We start from the raw sequence: 23,429 nt of genomic DNA, 5'->3' as shown, positions 1-23,429 counted from the left end.
ATGGCTACTAGAACTCCAGGCTTCATTCATATCTGTATTCCAGACAGGAAACAAAGGAAAATATGGCACCACCCACATTTATCCTATTATGTTTTCAGAAAAGCAGTTGCTTTCCCAGAAGTATTCTCTTTTCAAAAGACATCTACTTGTGCCATATGTATCAGAACTGGCATGAACAGCCACCGCTAGATGCAAGAGACTGGGAAAGAATCAAATTTAACTTTTCCTATAAAGGATATGGGCAAGGGAAAAGAAGTTTGGAAACAGATGTTAATTAAGCAGGGATGTCATCGACACTATCTTTCCACATAACCTTAGCAAAGCATTTAAGAGCATGCATTCTTTTTTTTTTTTTTTTTTTTTTTTTTTTTTTTTTTTTTTGAGACGGAGTCTCGCTCTGTCGCCCAGGCTGGAGTGCAGTGGCGCGATCTCGGCTCACTGCAAGCTCCGTGTCCCGGGTTCACGCCATTCTCCTGCCTCAGCCTCCCACGTAGCTAGGACTACAGGCGCCTGCCACCACGCCTGGCTAATATTTTGCATTTTTAGTAGAGATGGGGTTTCACGGTGTTAGCCAGGATAGTCTTGAAGGAGCATGCATTCTGAAGTCAGAGTGCTGAGTTCCAACCCTAGGTCTACAATATTCTATCTGTGTGAATTTGGGAAATTACTTACCCTCTCAACGCTTCAGTTTCCTCAACTGCAAATGGAGATAACAAAGTTATTTTTCTATAAGGGTTACTATTATGACCAAATGAGTTAATATGTGCAGCATTTAGAACAGTGCTTGGCACCTGGCGAGCACTACATAAGTTTTTATGTAATTTTAGCATTGTTCCTACCAAAACACACAAAGAGGAGGCCACAAGAAGTAGAAAAAGTGGGGGCCATAAGAAATAGCATGAACAAAGTTTAGGCAAATTGTGAAGTTGAAAATATTCTCTCCTTTTCTCTTCTCTTTCCCTTCCATTCCTAATCATGACCTTCCAAGGCTTACACAACCACCCAGATTTCTATCCCCGTCTTGCCATGCAGAACTTGCTGCCAAGCTTACTGCATGCATTTGCATTGCACCCAACAGTCAGTCCATAGATATTTTTAGGTTATTACTTTGTTTCAGGGGCTGGGAAAGAATCATGAGTAAAACAGCCGTGGCTCTGTCATGGTGTTTCTTACAGTGCAGTTGGAAAGACGATATTAAAACATAATTAGATAGAGAATTAATTGGTGTTTGATATAGGCAAAACCAGAGATTTTAAGTACCCTTTGAGAGCATCCTAATCTTAGGAGCCAGAGAACCCTTGCCTGAGGAAATGATAATTATACTAAGACCCAAAGGTGAGGGAATTAGCCAGGTAGAGAGGTGGGGTTGGGAAAGAGGAGTAGAGAGTTTCAGTAGAGGAGAAGGTCTAAAAACCTAGAGGTTAGTGTGTGTGAGAAGCTATGGACCTATCTCTCCCTCTTCTACTTCATCAAGAATGTCTTTCCAGTCTGTCTCACTCCCTCTGAACTGCTACTAGTTAACAGTTGATTGTGAGTTATTTGGTGAAACTCTAACTGCTCAGGACACTTATGAACCTCAGAATTTTCTCTTCCCAGTTTCTTGGAAGAAAAAAAAGACACTGATGAGCTATCCACACTAAAGTGTTAAAGTCTTGATTCTAAGTCTTGATATACTCGGCTTTCAGTCTATTGATATTTGAACAAGAAACTTCTAGGTACATCAATGTTTGCTTCATAAAGAGAGACTTTGATAAGTGGGAATTTCAGCTTTTTAGGAATTTATTTTGTTGTAGGGAGTTGGTGGGGATGAGACCAGATTATTTATGTGATGCAATAAAAACCACATTGTCTGAAGGTAAACTTGTAATTATCTCAAGTATGTTGGCACTAATAATGACATGAAAAACTTGATGATTTAGTGTTAATTGGAATATAATCATTCATTATTCATTAATACAATTAAAGATTTATAATATTTCCTTTTTATGAGAATCAAAACTTTGAAATACTATTTAGAAAATAAGAATGGAAATGGGTTTTAATTTTCAGGACTAGACAACAGTGAATACAAAAACATAATTTTTATTCTTTTTCTCATTGCTGAGCTGTGCCTTAACCTATAGTCAGCTCTTTCAGCAAAGCAATTGCTTTCTGAGTTGTGTTGTCCCTTCTTTACTCCAGAGCTCCCATGTGGCTGGCAAGTGTAGGGAACGCTGATATCTGTGACTTCTATTTCTTTCTGAGGGAGAAAGATAAATTTTAAATTTTGTAATGTTACATCTAATCGTAAATAAGCAGAGGATGCAAAAGCCACATTTATGAGGATCTAAGGATTAAGGGGAATCTTGAGTGTTGTAAATAGTGCAGGTTCTTCAAGATGACTTTATTAAATTAACATAGAATGCAGAAGCACTTGTCAATATCACACAAGGTATCAGACTGGATTAATGAAAAAATAATTTGTTCTCCACTTCACATCGGCTTCGCAAATTTGAAACTCCTTCAAATGATTGTCTTCTTTGTGTTATTTACAGCTAAGCATTCATAGTTATTCTAGCTCCCCTCCAGGCTGATAGCTCTGGCTTCTCATTCATGAGTTATATCCAATTGTTTCTGCTGTACCACAGTTATCTGCCTTTCTCATGGTATATGTATACATTTATGTGTACCTTGACTTATTCCAGAATAAATGACACACTTCAATATATTGGACACATTACATGCTAGATTTTATGATAACTTTTGATTGCTCAGAGGCAGTTAAAAACTTTCAATATTTTCACTTGAAAAAGGTAAATATTCAGATTTTTTAAAAAGTTTTTGATTCTTCAAACTATATAACCTATTTAATAAGCTGGTATATCTGATGCAGAGGTGTAAGTCTGGTTCAATTTCAAAAGTCTACAGCTATTACTAGGGAAACCACGGTCTCTTTTATCAATTAGCTGTTGGGGTAAAAGCTTCCTGAGAAACCTCTAATTGGTAACTCCTTGTCCTAGAAGGTCTGTCAGAGATGTGAATGTGTATCCAATGGCCATTACCTCTCTTGTGGCAGTCGATGCTAGCTACATGCAACAGAAATTCATTTCTCCAAGTGTGAATAACAGAAAATGTTGAGACTTTCAAGCCCTTTTGGGAGTAACAGGTATTCCATAGATACTGATTTAAATTGGTTCAATTTTAAAAGCAAATAGAGAAAAATTGCAAGGGGCATTTTAACTGCTAGTGACCGAAAGCTGCATAAAAACTTCAGCTTTCAAATATTAAATGATGATAGTCCAACATTTTATTAAAGCAGAATAAGAAAATTCAAAATTAAAACATTACTAAATCATAACTCAGTGTTTGTATTTAAAATCATTATAGTGTATGTGTCAATTAGTAGTAAGTACCACATAAATGGCAATACCCAAATTGTATACTATTATTTCCATCTCCTCATTATCCACATCAGAGAAAAGTGTTATTGATACTATTTGTTCATCTTTTACATAAAAAATGTATTGAGCTTCTAACATGGCCAGAAACTATCTGAGGCATTGTTGGTACAGAACATAGTCTCTGTCCTGAAGAATTTACTGAAGTCCAGTGGTATAATCAGCCAAAAAACTCAGAATTTACATAATCAGAAAAGAAAAGTTACTAAATAAACAAAGAGAAAAAACAGCAACCACAACAATCATAACCAAAATAGCATTTAACCAAAACAACAAACACTGGAAAGAAGGTTAATATAATTTCAAAAGTTACTCAATAATATTTAAAATGTTGAGTTGACACCCAAAAAAAGAGACATGCAACAAAGAAAGTATGGCTCATATATAGAAAAAAAAAATGTCAGTAGAAACTGTTCTTGAATAAGTCCAGATTTGGACTTACTAGAAAAAGACTTCAAATAATCTATTGTAAATATGCTCAAAGAACTAAAAGAAGCCATGTATTTTTAAAAAAGAAAAGTATGATATAAGAATATCTCACTAAATAGAGAATATCAATAAAGAGACAGAAATTATATATACAATACTACATATTATATATATATCTATAAAGTTTAAAACTACAGTAATTAAAAGAGAATACTCGGTAGAGAAGCTCAAAAACAGATTTAAGATAGCACCCTCCCCTCCAAAAAAATGGAAACCGTAAAATTGAAGATAGATCAATTGAGATGGCCCAGTCTGGGGTACAGGGAAAAGATAATCAAAAATAATTAACAGAGACCTGTGCACACCATCAAGCTTACCAACATACACTCAAAGGGAGTTTCTGAAGAAGAAGGAGAGAGAAAGGGGTAGAAAGAATATTTGAAAAATTAATGGCTGAAATCTTCATCCAATTTGGTGAAAAACATTGATCCAGGAAGCTTAAAAATTCAAAGGTGAGAACCTTAATAAGATCTGTTTCTAGACATGTTATAATCAAACTATTGAAAAGACAAAGAATCCTGAAAACCGCAGAGGGAAATATCTTATCACATACAAGGGATCCTCAATAAGATTAAAACTGATTTCCATCAGAAACCATAATGATCAGAGGGCAGTGGGATGATATATTTAAACTGCTAAAGGAAAAAGACTATCACCCAAGAATTCTATATTCAAATATCCTTCAATAAATTAAAACATTATCAGAGAAATGAAAACTAAGATAGGTTGTTGTTAGCAGACTTGTCCTACAAGAAATACTAAGGGAAGTCCTTTAGGCTGAAATAAAATGATAGTAGACATTAACTTGAATCCACATGAGGAAAGAAATAGTACTCATAAAGGAAACAATATGGTAGTTAAAAAGACAACTGTATAACACAATAATTATAAAACATGTTTAAAGGCATATTATATATAAAGATATAATTTGCATAGCAATAACACAGAGAACAAAAACAAAAGGATGCATATTGGACCAAAGTTTTCATATACTATTGCAATTAAGTTGGTACTAATCCAAATGATGTTGTTTTAAATTAAGATACTAATTGCAGTCCCCAGGCAACCACTGAGAAAATAACACAAAAATATATAATAATTAAAGAAACAATGATAGAATTAAAATAGTACTGATATGGTTTGGCTGTGTCCTCAACCAAATCTCATCTTGAATTCCCACATGTTGTGTGAGGGACTTGGTGGGAGGTAGTTGAATCATGGAGGCAGGTCTTTCCCATGCTGTTCTCATAAAAGTGAGTAAGTATCACGAGATCTGATGGTTATTATAAGGGGGAGTTTTCCTGCACAAGCTCTCTTTGCTTGCTGCCACCCATGTAAGACATAACTTCCTCCTCCTTGCCTTCCACCATGATTCTGAGGCTTCCCCAGCCATGTGGAACATAAATCCAATTAAACCTCTTTCTTTTGTAAGTTGCCCAGTCTTGGGTATGTCTTTATCAGCAGCATAAAAACAGACTAATACAGAAAATTGCTACCAGTAGAGTGGGAAGCTGGTGAAAAGACACCTGAAAATGTGGAAGCAACTTTGGAACTGGGTAACAGGCAGAAGTTGGAACAGTTTGGAGGGTTCAGAAAAAGGCAGGAAAATATGGGAAAGTTTGGAACTCCTTAAAGACTTATTGAATGGCTTTGACTAAAAGCCTGATAGCCATATGGACAATAAAGTCCAGGCTGAAGTGGTCTCAGATGAAGATGAGTGACTTGTTGGGAACTGGAGCAAAGGTGACCCTTGTTATGTTTTAGCAAAGAGACTGGCAGCATTTTGCCCCTGCCCTAGAGATTTGGGGAACTTTGAACTTGAGAGATGGTTTAGGGTATCTGATGGAAGAAATTTCTAAGCAGCAAAGCATTCTAAAGGTGACTTGGGTACTGTTAAAGGCATTCAGTTTTATAAGGAAGCAGAGCATAAAAGTTCAGAAAATTTGCAGCCTGACAATGTAACAGAAAGGAAAATCCATTTTCTGAGGAGAAATTCAAGCTGCTTGCAGAAATTTGCATAAGTAATAAGGAGCCAAATGTTAATCCCCAAGACAATGGGGAAATCCATTTTCTGAGGAGAAATTCAAGCTGCTTGCAGAAATTTGCATAAGTAATAAGGAGCCAAATGTTAATGCCCAAGACAATGGGGAAAATGTATCCAGGGCATTTCAGAGGTTTTCACAGCAGCCCCTTCAAAGCACAGGCATGAGTGTGGTGACCTAAGAGAAAATGATTTCGTGCACCCAAGGTCCCTGTGCTGTGTGCAGTCTAGGAACTTGGTGCCCTGGGTCCCAGCCACTCCAGCCATGACTAAAAGGGAGCAAGGTACAGCTTGGACTATTGCTTCAGAGGGTAGACACCCTTAGTCTTGGATGCTTACATGTGACATTGAGCCTGCAGGTGCACAGAAGTCAAGAATTGAGGTTTGGGAACCTAGATATCAGATGTATGGAAATGCCTGGATGCCCAGACAAAGTTTGCTGCAGGGGCAGGGCCCTCATGAATCTCTGCTAGGACAGTGCAAAAGGGTAATGTGGGGTTGGAGCCCCCACACAGAGTCCCTATTGGGGCACTGCCTAATGGAGCTGTGAGAAGAGGACCACCATCCTCCAGACCCTAGAATGGTAGGTCCACTGACGGCTTGCACCATGCACCTAGAAAAGCCACAGACACTCAATGTCAGCCCATGAAAGCAGCCAGGAGTGGAGCTATACCTGGCAAAGCCACAGGGGCAGAGCTGCCTAAGACCATGGGAACCCACCTCTTGCATCAGTGTGATCTGGATATAAGGTATGGAGTCAAAGGAAATCATTTAGGAGCTTTAAGATTTGACTGCCCTGCTGGATTTTGGACTTGCATGGTACCTGTAGCCCCGTTTTTTTGGCCAATATCTCCCATTTGCAATAGCTGTATTTATCCAATGCCTGTACCCCCATTGTATCTAGGAAGTAACTAACTTGCTTTTGATTTTACAGGCTCATAGATGAAAGGGACTTGCCTTGTCTCAGATGAGACTTTGGACTGTGGACTTTTGAGTTAATTCTGAAATGAGTTAAGACTTTGGGGGACTGTTGGGAAGGCATGATTGGTTTTGAAATGTGAGGACATGAGATTTGAGAGGGGCCAGGGCCAAATGATATGGTTTGGCTCTGTGTCCACACCCAAATCTCATCTTTAATTCCCATATGTTGTAGGAGGTACCTGGTGGGAGGTAATTGAATCATGGGGGCAGGTCTTTCTCATGCTATTCTTGTGATAGTGAATAAGTCTCATGAGATCTGATGGTTTTCAAAAAGGGGGAGTTTTCCCGCACACCTCTCTTTGCTTGCTGCCATCCATGTAAGCTGTGACTTGCTCCTCCTTGCTTTATGCCATGATTGTGAACCTTCCCCAGCCACGTATAACTGAAAGCCCAATTAAACCTCTTTCTTTTGTAAATTGCCCAGTCTTGAGTATGTCTTTATCAGCAGTGTGAAAACGGACTAATACAGGTAAAGTGGAAAATATCTATTTAACACAAAAGAAGGGCAGAACACAAGATTAGAAGAACAAGAAAAGTATAAGATATATGGAAAAAAAGTAAAATGGCAGATATAAATCCTACCTTATCAGTAATTATATTAAATATAAAGGAATTAAACACTCTAGTCAAAAGCAGAAGTTGGCAAAATGAATTAATAAAACATGGTCTTACTACATATTGTCCAGAAAAGACACATAATCAGACTCAACAAAAGTATAGAGCAATATCACTTTTGAAAGAGATGGAAATATATTAAAATATCAGCAAAACAAATTCTATAATATACAAAAATGTAATACCTTATCACTAGTAAAGATAGTTATATATTAGGGAAGTCACCAGTTCAAAACAATAGCAATTATTGGACAAAAACTCATACAATTATATCAGTATATAAAGAATAAATTACAAAATTCAACAGTAGTTCATGATTTTTTAAAACACAACTGGCAAAAGAAGAAAACTTGATTACAAAGATAAAATATTTCTACCAAAAAAACCTGCATCATATCTTTATTTATTCAGATTATAAATATTTATTTTATATTCAAATTTATCAGATACTTGTCTTAAGCATTGTGATATAGCAATAAAAAGAATCAAGACCTTGTTGTCATGGAGCTTGCAGTCTACTGGTTAAACATTTTTTAATATTTGTTACTATTTAGAAGAATTCTCATTGAAGTCAAAAACAAGGATGCCTACTCCTGCTCTTCGACCAATTAGAAAACATAAGAGAAAAAATAACCTACTAAAAAGTGTCGAAAATTATGAATTTCATTGGAATTGATCAATATAACAATTGCATGAATTTTGTGGGGGCAATTTAAAAATATTATTAAAGGTCATATAAAAATCTGAATAAATGGAGATTTATGCCATGTATATGGAAGACTCAATATCATAAAAAAGGCAATTATTTTTCATGGAACATGAGAAGAGAATTCTAAAATTAATATGGACGACTGAATGAGTAAGAAAAGTCAAGACTCATTTGAGTGAGGGCTGGGCTGCTAGATACCAAGATTTATTACAATGTTATAAAAGTTAAAATAGTTATATATTAGTATAGGAATAGAGATATGTAATGGAGTAGAGAATCCCATAATATGTATGTAAATATATAAAGACTTGACAGAAATGATGTTATAAAACAGTAAAAAATAATGGTGCTGGTGAAAAAAAAGTAACTAGCTTGTCTCGGTTGAACAAAATAAGAAAGTAAGAAAATGGTGTTGGAATTAATGGATTTCCATTAAAACAGTGAAATTGGCCCTAATTTCACCCAAAACACAAAAATTAAAATCAGAGAAATAAAAAACTTAACTACAAAAAAATTATTAGAAGAAAATGTGGGAGAATATATGCTACCATATGGTTGGAAAGGTATTTTTAAATAAGGCACAAAAGCACAAGCCATGTAAGAAAGATTGATAAATATGTCAAAATTAAGATGTAAAAACTTGTACTTCAAAAGATAAGATAAAGGTAAAAAAACAATTACAGGTCTGGGAGTAGATATTTGCAATATATACATAACAAATAATTATTACCCAGAATGTGTAATAAACTGCAAATCAATTTTTTAAAAGAGACACTTATGTTTACCAAACAATATTACTTTTTCCCCCTTCATCCAGGGTTTCTCTAAACACCTGAATTAGAAGAAATCATTCTTAGACTCTTAAATTCAGGTTTTTAAACATGTTTCTTAAACATCAGTCATTGACTGTTTATCCTACTGCTTGTAATATGGAAACTGTGTATCTTTTTATTATGTGCAAATGCAAGAAAAATGCTTATTTTAATTAAGGTAGATCTAAATCCTTCCTGTCAGAAGATTTATCGGGTACATAAATATATCTTACATATGTTGCAGTTAACTTAATTGTCTGCATCTTGGTACTGTTATCCTCCTGCCACTGGGTTTAATTACATTGCATTATGACTTGTAATTAAACAGAACAAAAAATCATTACATGATTAGTTGGTTTTATAAGGCCTTGAAACCTTTTGCCAAGAGCTCTTGTTTGTATTACAGCTATTTCCACTATGATCAATATTCATAAAATTATTTCTAATCTGTGAATTGTCAGGTATACAGTTGCAAATTGCTTGAAATTTGAGCTCAAAAATCCACTAATGTGCTTTGATCTGGTTGGGCAAAAACCTTCTATTCATGCAAATGAACACCATTTTGTATCAATCTTATTTTAAAATTTGTTCTGTTCCAAATGGGAGTACTGAAAGTCTTAAAGTAACAACTGATAAACTCATTTTGACTAAATAGTCTTTATTATACAATTAACATAAAAAGAAGTTGCCATTTAGAGGCAGCTGAGTTGTGTCTTTCAATGAATCTTGATACTGCCAGGGCATGCATCTTGTACACCTTTCCATGATGCCATGAGCAGTGGCATGAGGGTGAAAATAGATTGAAAGGTGCTTAAGCTATACCTGTGACCATAATCCAACATTTATATAATTGTGAAGTACTGTACACATCTTTCAGTAAAACCACCACGCAGTTGTATGCCTAGACTTCTTGCACTGACATTTTGCTCCTCCCTCCAACTTTTTTTTTTTTGAGACGGAGTCTCGCTCTGTCGCCCAGGCTGGAGTGCAGTGGCCTGATCTGGGCTCATGGCAAGCTCTGCCTCCCAGGTTCGCGCCATTCTTCTGCCTCAGCCTCCCGAGTAGCTGGGTGTACAGGCGCCCGCCACTGCGCCCGGCTAATTTTTTGTATTTTTGGTAGAGACGGGGTTTCACCGTGTTAGCCAGGATGGTCTCGATTTACTGACCTCATGATCCGCCCTCCTCGGCCTCCCAAAGTGCTGGGATTACAGGCGTGAGCCACCGCACCCGGCCCATCCCTCCAACTTGACGGTCACACTTTCAAGCTATCCTACTATCAAACCCTGCTTTTTTCACAGAATGTAGAACCAATATATTGAGATACACTACTTAATCCCAGGAACTATTTTACATATGCTGTGTCATTTAAATCTCACAACAACCTTTTAGGTAGGCTATTACAGTCTTACAGACAAACAAACTGACTCAGAATCTGATAAATTTTTTTGCTTAATAGAAGCTGGCTAGAAAGTGACACATCTGCTATTTAAATCTAGTTGTTTCTAATTCCAAAGCTAGTAACCATTTTTTTCCCTACTGTTTTGACTTTTACGAGGTTGTTTGCTGTTGAAATTAAGTGACAAACTCATATCTATTACATGAACACTGAGGTTAATTGCAGGGTGGCTTCATCCAGCCAGGGTAACTCCATATGTCTATAGACCCCCCTTCAAGGAATGGTGAGGATAAAACTTTAAGATCCCCCCTTCATCTAGGAGTTGAGAAGGGTAGATAAGATTCTTGGATACTAGGTATTTAAGAACTTTCTCAGATGAAAGGAAGCTGGGAACAAAGTAAGAAAGAATACCTTTTAGGATTCACAAAATTATGAGAAGTCAGCCACATACGGTAGGTCAGGTTTTTAATGTATTTGCTCCTTTTCTTATTCATTGACCTGTGAAAGGAAAATATCTTGGACCTCCAAAATCACTAAGGAAAACTCGAGCTGGATATTGCTTAGGGCAAACCTGCCTCCCATTCTATTCAAAGTCACAGAGCATTACAAGAAGCGTATTATTATTATGCTTAAGTCAGAATATTAAAAGAGGAGCCCCAAAATATCTCTTTAGGTTCATCCCACCTAATTCACTTTGCCTTTAGGCAGGCTTTGCCATGAATTTTCTATTCACAAGATAAATTTCTAATGATTGTGCTCCCCATCCTGTAAAATAAAAATATTTTTCTTTTAAACTTTTATTTTGAAATAATTTTAGATTTACAGAAGAGTTGCAAAAGTAGTACAGAGTTTTTACATACCCTTCATCCAGTGTCCCCAAATGTTAACATTTTATATAAGCATGGTATATTTATCAAAACTAAGAAATTAACATCAGTACATTCCTATCAACTAAGCTTCGGACTTTGTTAAAATTTTGTCTGTTTTTCTACTCGTGTTCTTTTTCTGTTTCAGTTTCCAATTGAGAACACCACATACACCTAGTCATCATGTCTCTTCAGTCAGCGGACACAGCATTTAATGTTGAATGGTAATAATGGCAAAGATGTGGAAGACTCATACAAGGTTGTTGTGGGTGGAAGAGAAAGCATATTAATCAACTTCTTAAAATTTCATAGCTAAAAAAGAATTTCTGAGTCTTTCCAAGAGGAAACAATGTTGGAAGAACCCCAGGAGCCTGTCTTCCCAATTGCCCTGTTTTCTACTTCTCCTAAGGATGAGATGAGGTGAGTATCATTGTGGTGCAAGACAGCAGACTCTTGCTCCCTCTCCAACATGTCCTAAAGCAGTGCCTGCTTTCCTCTGCTTACTCCTCTGTGCAGTAAACTCACTAGAGAAGAGCATTTTTAGCTCTGCAAAGGGAAGCCCACAGTCCACCAGCGGCTCTCCCTGTAAGTAGAAGGATGAGTCAGTTCATATTAGGTAGTACAGAGGTTTAGGGTGAAAAGCTAATATTTTAAGACTCACAATTCCACATATTTTTCGTATTTATTTTCATACTAGTTAAAATGTAAAAAGATCAAGGGGTATAATTAGCACCTGCAGAACCTCTAGCAGAGATTGCCATCTAGGCTATGGTTTGCTTGCCTTTTGGTATAATGATATAAAAGGTAACCTAAATTGTTGAAAACTGTTTTCTTTTAAAGACATAATTAAGAAACGTTCCTGTAAAATAAAGCACTAATATATTATCAGAATTCTTTATGCAGCAATTTAGTAACCATATTATATATACATGTATATTCTGACTAATACACTTTTATATGTACTTATGTGTCTATGTACATACACATACATAAACTTATGTGTGTATATATGTACTATGTATGCATATACACATGCATATACATATATGTACATATATACACATACACATAGATGCTTATATACAAATATACACACATATGCAAATATATACATATATTTTTATCCCATGAGTCATATATATTGGGTAGGGTAGGTTGTACTATGATAACAAACTGAAAATCTCAACAGCTTAACACAATATAACCAATTTTCTACTCAAATTATGTAACTATTTTTGGTTGACATGGGACTCAACTCTAGAGTCACTCAGAAACCCAGGCCAACAGGGGCTTTACTATGTGGTAGCTGCAACATTTAGAACATGAAACTGTCTTGATCACCAAAAGAAAGCCTGGATAATTGAAACAAGATATCCACAATCACAGCCACACATACTAAAAGTAATGGAAAAAAACCACGATTACTTTTGCACCAACCCAATAATTTTCATTTACAATTTATTGGCTAGATCTAGTCACAATACTTTATTCAGTTTCATGGAAGACAATAATCACATCCTCTAGGTATACAGAAGAGGAGAATAAAATATTGGTAAAAAATATGTATAGCTATTTGGGAAAAAACTACCTATTCGAAATGAAACTATTTTCCTTTGTGCATAAATCAGGGTAAGTAACACCAGTAGCTATAACAAACAACTTTTAAATTCCAGTGACTTGAAAAATGCTTGCTATGTTAATTATGTTTATTATGTTTGCTCATTTGATGACATAATGCAGTTGGCAGGAGATCCCTGCTCTAAACAGTCAGATTGGGACTTCAAAGCCTAACATTTTATGACATAATAAACACTGGAAAATGACAACAATAATGAAGTGACAGTATTTTTCCTGTAGATTCAGCAAGTAAGATGATTCAACTACTTTGTCCTTTAACAAATTAAGTGAGCAGCACTCTGAAGGGGATTGCTCAGCCACTAATCCCCTCAGTGCTGAAGTACTGTGATTTTTTTTTTTTTTTTTTGGGTAGAAAATAGCAGACTGATTCATAAACAGTTTCCTGGAAGAATAACGTAGTCATTCTGGCTTATCTAAGTTCTGGCAAGACCTGTTATAAAAAGAGTACTTTAGAGGAGTTTTGTAAGAAAAATTTATTTCCTTAGCTTTCCTTCCTTATCTTCTATCTCTCTTGCCTTGTACTTAGTGCTAAACCTTTCAGCTTGTCGAACACATTTGCTGCTGACTGTAGCTGAGGAATTCTCATACCTCTTGTGTCCTTAATATATAATGTCCAATTCCTCAGCATTAACAGCTTGAAGTTTGGGGCTATTTGTTCTCCCTTTTCTTAAATAAACAAACAAAAGAAAACCTAACTCAGTAGTTTTAAAACTTGTAAATAACTTGTAGATTGAAAAAAACCAAGATCCACAAAACTTCAACTAGGATTTATCTGAAATTATGTGGGACCATTTAAATATTCCACAGAACTAAGAAAAATATGTACAAATTTCTTTCAAAGTTACATTATCCTCAAGGTAAGAGTTGCTTGGAGAGATTCCTGGTCTCATGTGAGAAATTCTTGATATCCATTCTGGTCCAGCCATCAGTTATCTTTCTGACCTTGAGTGAGAATTGTCTACTAGATCATTCTCAGCACTTTCAGCTGTAATGGTTTGTAAGGTGTTGACTAAACTGGCTGCAGCAACCTCTATAGTGTCCTTAAGGCCCCTAAGTTTTCACTGTGTAACCAGAACCATGCATCTGAAATAGTTGACTAGCAATCTGGATCTGTATTTTTATTAACTGTACAGTTGGTTGAGTTTAATTGCTGTGCCAATGTTCAATGTTTAAAATCACCTGATGGCAGGCCCTTGGTTTGCCTCATTCTCAGTGCTATGTATTCACCTCTTTGTAGTTAATTGCAAGATAGAAAGTAGAATAACTGAATAGGAACAAAACCTGGGAACTCCATTTTATAGAGTATTTATACAAATAATCTATGTCTAGGCAGAAGAAAAGATATCCGGAAACATTAATCCTCTAGCTGAACAAACAAAGGCAATGGCAGAATGGAATAACAACCATCTATCAATTCTGGGAACAAAAAGTGCAACACCTGACCAGTTCAAGCATTTGGTATCACATGACCTGATGTCTGACTATGTTAGTTAAACCTAATAAGACAGATACACTTTAATGGCAAAGATGGTTTGTTCTGTTTTTCTGGTATATTCACCAGTATCAACTAATTATGGATTGAGAGCACATTATTCAACTTCTTCAAATCTATTTAAAGCCTCTGTAAAATTACTGGGTTTGCATTAGATGTCCTTAAAAGTTCCTTTTAGCACTAATCATCCAGTCCATTTCTCATTCTTTGATACTTATGTCATCAGAGTCTTGGGAGCAGACAGCTTTTCATGTCTTCCATTCAATACAGTATCTCTACATAGAACCAACAATCTTTGTTCATTCATGTTTTAACAGCATACTACTGGGATTATGATCTTATGTTTTGATTTCTTCTTCCTGACTTCTGCATGCATTTATGTAATATTTTTTAGCTGAATAATTTATAGTGGTAGATTCTGGATCAGCTTTCTTATTCCTTGACTATGGTTCCTAGTTCCAGTTTTATGTAAAAAGATTAGAATGAATCATGAGCAAGTTGGTGCTTTTGTTTGCCACTTGGGAGCTCTGACTGTAAAGTAAGATGTCTGGGTTTGGAACACTTAAAGACAGTTGCACACATTAAAACATGTTTTTGATGGCATGAATTGTTTACCAGAATGCTTGATTTATTCTCCTCTCTTCACATGGTTTCAGAAAAGTGTTGCATATCTCCTTTACCCTGTGTGATCAAATAAGTGAATGACTGTGTTCTTGATGAGGTGGAATATAAACAGGTCCAGTGCTTTCCTGGGGTATCATTCTTAGGTGCAACTTGTGAAATCTTTAGCTGTCTTAATTCCAGAAGAAAAGACAAAGGCACATTTAAGTGATAAATGCGTCATTATAAGGCAAGATCACATACTAGCATCACATAAAGCCTTTGTATGATGTCTGGTTGTTCAGGCATATGTGACACATTGAGTACAGATGACTGAGCACAGCAATTGTGTGAAATCAGATTAATATGTCCCAAAGTATCCATTATAGAACTATCTCAGGAGAAAGACCATCATTTTAATGACTGGGAGTAGAGGTAAATAAAGGTCAAGTGAGAATGGAGCATATCTGAATTGCAGCTCTCTTGACAGAAATTTACTATGATTACCATAAACTTTCTATCTTGTTTTCATAACATTTACCCCTCCTTATTTTATGTCTCATTGCCACCACTCCTCCCAATAACACAACTATAAAGTTATTTTTCACTTCGGATTTGACCCTGTACAAATCCTCTGAGCATTTTCATCTTGAGTGTTGAGAGGGTGTGTTTTCTTAAGGTTGTACTAGATAATGCCATCTTGCCACTATGTAGAGCAGAAACTTTCAAGAACAAAGAATAGCTTTTTAGGAAAGGCTTAATCAGTTGTGTTTCTTCAACTGGGTGATGTACATAGGATCACTCCATGAGATTAGAAGCCAGTCTCCTGCTCAGCAAAGCTCAAAATGACACAGGAGCAATGTAGCACTATCCACTGGTAAGGTACAACTGACCTTTCTATTGCTCTTGTGTTACAAGAATGAGGGACATTATTTTAATTTAAATGTCAACATTCAAACTTGAAATGACATAGTAAGCATAAATATTCACCATGATATACATCAGAGTCCTTGACTCAAGGGCAGTAGATAATATTTTCCACATTATCTTGACCTTCTGGGTATATAATATCAATCAAATATATTTAACAGAAAAAATTCCTAAGCCATTATGTTTGGTTGTCAGGTACATAAAGAGGAGAATGATGGTAATGAATTTTGCCTGAGTCTAGGTAATTCCCTAGCCTCATGGGAAGCTGTGTTGTGCCTGAATCCATTATTTTTTCTATATTACTATATTCTACTATACATGTCGTACTTACTACACTCCAGGATCTGGGGATGTGAGGTGAACAAAGCATATTAATTCAGGTCATAGTCAATTCCTAAACACTGTAGATTGATGTATTCTGAAATGCCTCAGTGCATTCATTCATGAAAAAATATTTATTCTGCCCTAACTATCTACAAGGAAACAGGTGCGTGATATACATCAGTGAAGTGAATAAAGATTTTAAACCCTTATGGAGTATACAGTTGATACGGTTTGGCTCTGTGTCACCACCTAAATCTCATCTTGAATTGTACTCCCATAATTCCCATGTGTTGTGGGAAGGACCGAGTGGTAGATAATTTGAGTCATGGGGGTTGTTTCCTCACACTGTTCTCATGGTAGTGAATAAATCTCGCGAGATCTGACGGTTTTATCAGAGGTTTCTGCTTTTGTATTCTCCTAATTTTTTTCTTGCTGCTGCCATGTAAGAAGTGCCTTTCACATCCTGCTATGATTCTGAGGCCTCCCCAGACATGTGGAACTACAAGTCTAATCGAACCTCTTTTTCTTCCCAGTCTTGCATATGTCTTCATCAGCAGCATGAAAACAGACTAATACAGTAAATTGGTACCAGTAGAATGGGGCATTGCTGAAAAGATACCCAAAAATGTGGAAGCAACTTTGGAACTGGGTATCAGGCAGAGGTTGGAACAATTTGGAGGGCTCAGAAGAAGACAGGAAAAAGTGGGAAAGTTTGGAACTTCCTAGAGACTTGTTGAATGACTTTGACAAAAATGCTGATAGTGATATGAATGATAAGGTCTAGGCTGAGGTGGTCTCAGATGGAGATGAGGAACTTGTTGGGAACTGGAGCAAGGATGACTCTTGTTATGTTTTAGCAAAGAGACTGGCAGCATTTTGCCCCTGCCTTAGAGATTCGTGGAACTTTGAACTGCAGAGAAATGATTTAAGGTATCTGTTGGAAGAAATTTCTAAGCAGCAAAGAATTTAGGAAGTGTCCTGAGTGCTGTTAAAAGCTTTCCACTTTAAAAGGAAACAGAGCATAAAACTTCAGAAAATTTGCAGTCTGATGATGCAGTAGAAAAGAAAAACCCATTTCTTTGAGGAGAAATTAAAGCTGTCTGCAGAAATTTACGTAAGTAACAAGGAGCTGAATGTTAATCCCTATGACAATGTGGAAAATATCTCCAGGGCATGTCATAGGTCTTCACAGCAGCCCCTCCCATCACAGATCCAGAAGCCTGGGAGGTAAAAATGGTTTTGTGAGCCAGGCCCAGGGTCCCTGTGCTGTGTGCAGCCTAGGGACTTGGTGCCTTGCATCCAAGACACTCTAGCCATTGCTAAAAGGGGCCAACGTATAGCTCGGCCCATGGTTTCAGAGGGTGCGAGCCCCCAAACATTGGCAGCTTCCATCTGATGTTGAGCCTTCAGGTGCACAGAAGTCAAGAATTGAGGTTTGGGAACATCCACCTAGATTTCAGAAGATGTATGGAAATGCCTGGATGCCCAGGCAAAGGTTTGCTGCAGGGGTGGGGCCCTCATGGAGAACCTCTGCTAGGGCAGTGCAGAAGGGAAATGTGGTGTTAGAGCCCCCACACAGAGTCTCTACTGGGGCACTGCCTAGTGGGGCTGTGAGAAGAGGGCCACTGTCCTCCAGACCCCAGAATGGTAGATCCAATGGCAGCTTGCACTGTGTGCCTGGAAAAACCACAGACGCTCAACTCCAGCCACCCATGAAAGCAGCCAGAAGAGGGTCTATACCCTGCAAAGCCACGGAGGCAGAGCTGCCCAAGACTATGAGAACCTACTTCTTGCATCAGTGTGACCTAGATGTGAGACATGGAGTCAAAGGAGATCATTTTGGAGCTTTAGAATTTGACTGCCCCACTGGATTTTGGACTTGCATGGGCCCTGTAACACCTTTGTTTTGGCCAATTTCTCGCATTTGGAATAACTGTATTTACCCAGTACCTGTACCTCTATTGTATCTAGGAAGTAACTAGCTTGTTTTTGATTTTACAGGCTTGTAGGCGGATGGGACTTGCCTTGTCTCAGATGAAACTTTGGACTGTGGACTTTTGGGTTAATGCTGAAATGAGTTAAGAGTTTGGCGGACTGTTGGGAAGGCATGATTGGTTTTGAAACGTGAGGACATAAGATTTGGAGGGGCCAGGGATAGAATGATATGGTTTCGCTCTGTGTCCCCACCCAAATCTCATCTTGAATTATACTTGCATAATTCCCATGTGTTGTGGTAGGGACCCGGTGGGAGATCATTTGAATTTTGGGGGTGGTTTCCCTCATACTGTTCTCATGGCAGTGAATAGGTCTCACAGGATCTGACGGTTTTATCATGGGTTTCTGCTTTTGCATCCTTCTCATCTTTTTCTTGCCACCTACATGTAAGAAGTGCCTTTCACCTCCTGCCATGATTCTGAGGCCTCCCCAGCCATGTGGACTGTATGTCCAATTAAACCTCTTTTTCTTCCCAGCCTTGGGTATGTCTTTATCAGCAGCATGAAAATGGACTAATACAACAGTCTACTGGGGAAAAACAAAGAATAAATAGTAAATGTAATTTTAAAATTTTATTAAGTGCTAGAAGGCAATAGATTTTTTTTTTTTTTTTTAAAGCAAAGGAGCATGGTAAAGGGACTCAGGAGTATGGCACTGAGGGAGCAGTGAAGAGGGCCATGTACAGTTTACAGTATTAAGTGGGGTTGTCAGGATAAACCTCGATGAGAAGAATACATTTAAGTGAAGAGTTGAAGGAAGTGAGTCAGTTTGTATGCATACTTGGGAGAAGGTCCAGAGGAGGGAATAGCCAGATCCATTGCCCTAAGGTAGAAGAATGCCTACCATGTTTAAGGAGCAACAAGGATGGCCAGTGTGGATGGAGTGAATTGATTCCTAACATAAACATGTGAATGTCTTCTAATACCCAACTCAGTCTCTGAGGGTTGAAAGATTGGGTTCAATTAGCCTACAACATGATGAAAAAGGAACCATAAATATTGAGCATCTAATATATGCCAGACACCTTACATGTTTCCTAATTTCATCTTTATATTAATGTACTGAGGCAGTTATTATAATCACCATTTTACAAACTGCGATAATAACATGTAGGTAAGTTATATGATGAGACCAGTGTCACAAAGCTGTGAAGTAGTGAAGATGGATTCGTAGGATTCCTTCAAATCCTAAGCTTTTTGGCTGCAACATCCAACCTCACCAGTGTTCATTGTGTTGAAGTTCAATTTCTAAACAAAGTAAACTGAAAATACCTAAGGATTACTAAAACTCAGCTCCAGGGATAGCAAACAGTGTCACATTGGCTACTCGGTCCAGAAGTGACTGGGGCTCCCTATTGTTTTCTCTCTCTTACCCATTTTCCAGCATTCCTTTCCCTGTTTACAGGAAGAGAAGTTATTGAAGGTGACCTCTGTACAGATCACAGACATCATTAGTTGCAGACAAGTCTTTAAAATCACCCTCCGAAGAAAGTCACATGACAAGTCTCCTGTATGCTAAATAGTGTTCCCTTAGGGTACATTCCTGAGGAGTCATCTGATAGCACCTGCCTCCTTCTCCTCCCAGCATGTAACTGCTATGGGTATTCTGGGAGCAGTCAGCTGGGGCACCCAAATAACAGCTGTTGCCAGCAGCCCCCTCAGCCAGCTGCAACCAAAGGTTGAAATCTACCTATAATAGTATCATATTTTAACCCTACATGCAGATTTTAGCATAAACTGCAGATGTTTATTCTATGAAATTTCAATTTTGACCAGCGTGAAATTTGTAATCCTTTCTTCCCTAAAGACATACGTTATCAGTTTTCTGTTAAACCCTTTTGTTACCTGTGCTTGACCATCTCTCTAATTGCACTAGATAATAATAATAAATTGAGATTACATTTTTCTGCACACACATGTGCATCATACACACACACTTATTTACTTACTCATGCTCTATCTTGTTTCACGTAAAACATGTAAAAATGTCTGTGTACATGTAAGGTGACAAGATTAAAGCTGAATCCACTGACTAAATAGTTGAGGTTTGAAGACGAAAGCAATGGCAGGTATATTGGTAGGAAAGGTAAAAAGAATTAAAATCAGTTTTTTGGAGATCATGGTATAGACAAGCTCTCATGCCCACACAGTTAACTTCCTAGCATGAATTTGTGCTACTGTGGAAAACAGGTGAAAAAGCTAGTAACATGGAAAAAATTGGACCTCCTTGTGTTCAGTCTTAGCAGAGTGTTACAAACAAAAGCAACACAAATCCAACTCTGATTAGACCTTTGTATTAGTCTGCTTTCACGCTGCTGATAAAGACATCCCTGAGACTGGGCAATTTACAAAATAAAGAGGTTTACTGGACTTACATTTCCACGTGGCTGGGGAAGCCTCACAATCATGGCAGAAGGCAAGGAGGAACAAGTCACATTTTACATGGATGGCAGCAGGCAAAGAGAGCTTGTGCAGGGAACTCTCGTTTTTAAAACCATCAGATCTCATGAGACTTACTATCATGAGAACAGCATGGGAAAGACTTGCCCCCATGATTCAATTGCCTCCCACTGGGTTCCTCCTACAACGTGTAGGAGTTGGAGAGGAGATTTGGGTGAGGACACAGCCAGACCATATAAACCTTCAAAAAGAATGTATTCAACTTCCATCCCCTATTGTGTGATGAACTAGACACTGAGCAGCTCTCCAGTGGTAGCACAATTAGATTGTGGCTAATGTATTACAAATATACCTTTTCAATGTATTCCTGGCTGTCATGAAAATAAGAAAATAAGCAGCTCTTGACAGACAATAGTCTTTGTTCTTGGAACTACTTTATGTCTGAGTATCTACTGTAGTGTCACAGATTATTATCCTTCAGGGACCTTGGAGGAGTTACTACTCTTTCTTATGGAGAGTCCATAAGATTTTTCCCCTGATAGGTAAGGTGTCATTTATTTCTTGGTGCTTTCACAATTTTTTATTTTGTCTTTAGTTATCTTCTTATTTTGATGTGTAAACTTTATAGTTTTAATAGTATGATCATGTAAGAGAAAAAGTGGCATTTATGAATTTCAATCATTCCTTTGGTTCAGGCTTTGTTTGTTTAAAAAACAAATAATTGAAATATTTGAAGATTAAAACAGAAACTCGAAATTTTATTAATTTAAGGAGGAAAGAATTCAAAATTTAAGTCCCAGATAAATCATTGTGTATACAAAGATTTAATACGAAGCTTTAATTACAAGGCTTTATTAACTAGCTAGTTAAATGATATTAAGGTTGTGGCTGGTAAATTAAAAGCAAATAAGAATCAATTTTACCTGAAAATAAAAGCTTGTAGAAAAAGGTATGAAGCAAGAAGTTTATCTACTCCCTCTTATATTGGACATGTGCAAGAATGGTTTTAATTATTTAGTAATCCAGACATTAAGAATTTGTAGTAAAGAGTACACACTGAAGCTATGGGTATTCTGGGAGCAGTCAGCTAAGGCACCCAAATAACAGCTGTTGCCAGCTAATAGAAATATACTTAATATTAAAACAAGCAAACAAACAAAGAAACTTGGGAAAAATCAGGCACAAACCACCAAAATGATTTATTTCTTTTAATTGTGATGTAGGCTGACAGAATGAAAATTAATAATCATAAAATTTTTAAGTAAAATTATTAGCCTTTTGCATTTTTTGTTGCACAGAACCCTAATCCAAGGGCATTTACTTTTCAAGCCAGATAGGATTTTGCCAGTTTCCCAAGCTAACTCCCTGATGATACAAAAATAAACTAATGAATGGCTCAGAGTTTATGAGCCATTCTCCAAGACAATTTGTCTTATTGAAATAATTGGGTGGCCCAGAACTCTGAAGAATGCTTGTCATTTTTCAAATAAAATTACTCATATTTTTGGACAGTTTTAAACTGTTCATTTGCACTATTTTTCTCTCTAATATGACATACCATTTGGAATCTAAATTTTGTTTTTATATTGTAATTCTGCTTTAGAGAAAAAATATATGTTGGATACAAATATGGACTGGGTATGTTTATTGCAAGCTATTTTTTCTTCCATATTTGTTATTATGAGTAAAAACTTCTATGATTCTTAATATAATGCATTTTCCTGTAAAAAATTTATTCTTCGATATGTAATACTTACAATTGGATGTTACCATCCTTCTTGGGCTATTATTATCAAATATTAAAGTATTACTTTCATTTCAAGAACTTCAGTAAGAAGAGAATGAAATTCAGGGCTTTGCACATGAAGCCAAGCAGATGCCTGTGTTTAAAAATAATAAACATAATGAAAAATTTCAATTGAAATCTAAATAAATAAATCTATGCATTTGCATGTGCCTTTATTTCTCTAGTCTATGTGAAGAGAAAAGCCAAATAGAAAGATAGGAAAACAAAACAAACAAAAAACCCTCTGACCTATATATTACAATTTGAAAAGTGCATTCACTAGATCTCAATATTTAAGGAGGCATTGCTTCTTAAACGTCCAGAGGAATTTGTATGTTAACACCAATTTTGTGTGTGGTGGTGATGTATTAATATGATCTGGTATGTCTTAGAAATGTTTCTCTTTTTTTTAAACTGATTATGACACCCACCCATTTCAATAAATTAGCATTATCATCTCAACCAAATCGTCTTGCAGTGACATCAGATTCTCTTATTAATGCATGAGCTATGTTTGAAAAGTAATTAGAATTAATATTTCTGTTTCCTATCATCCAAATTAGCATTAATTGCACACATAACATTTTGTTTACAGCACTCACCAGACATGTAATAATCCTAGTAAAGACATGGATAGGAAAGGTCCAGAGGAAGGGAAGAGATAATATGCATGCTGAAAGGAGGAAAACCCCAGTTGAAGTTAAAACTAATTTATGGAATGTGATCATATTTGACAAACAGGTTGTCCATAAAGGCAGGAAACCTTTACTATTTTTTTTTTTTTTTTGAGTTGGACTCTTGCTCTGTCATCCAGGCTGGTGTGCAGTGGTGCAATCATGGCTCACTGCAACCTCCGCCTCCCGGGTTCAAGCGATTCTCCTGCTTCAGCCTCCCGAGTAGCTGGGACTATAGGTGCTTG

The sequence above is a fragment of the Pan paniscus genome, chromosome 1 (assembly GCF_029289425.2).
Source record: "Pan paniscus chromosome 1, NHGRI_mPanPan1-v2.0_pri, whole genome shotgun sequence".
In the NCBI taxonomy this organism is placed as follows: Eukaryota; Metazoa; Chordata; class Mammalia; order Primates; family Hominidae; genus Pan; species Pan paniscus.
This window is presented reverse-complemented; position numbering follows the sequence as displayed.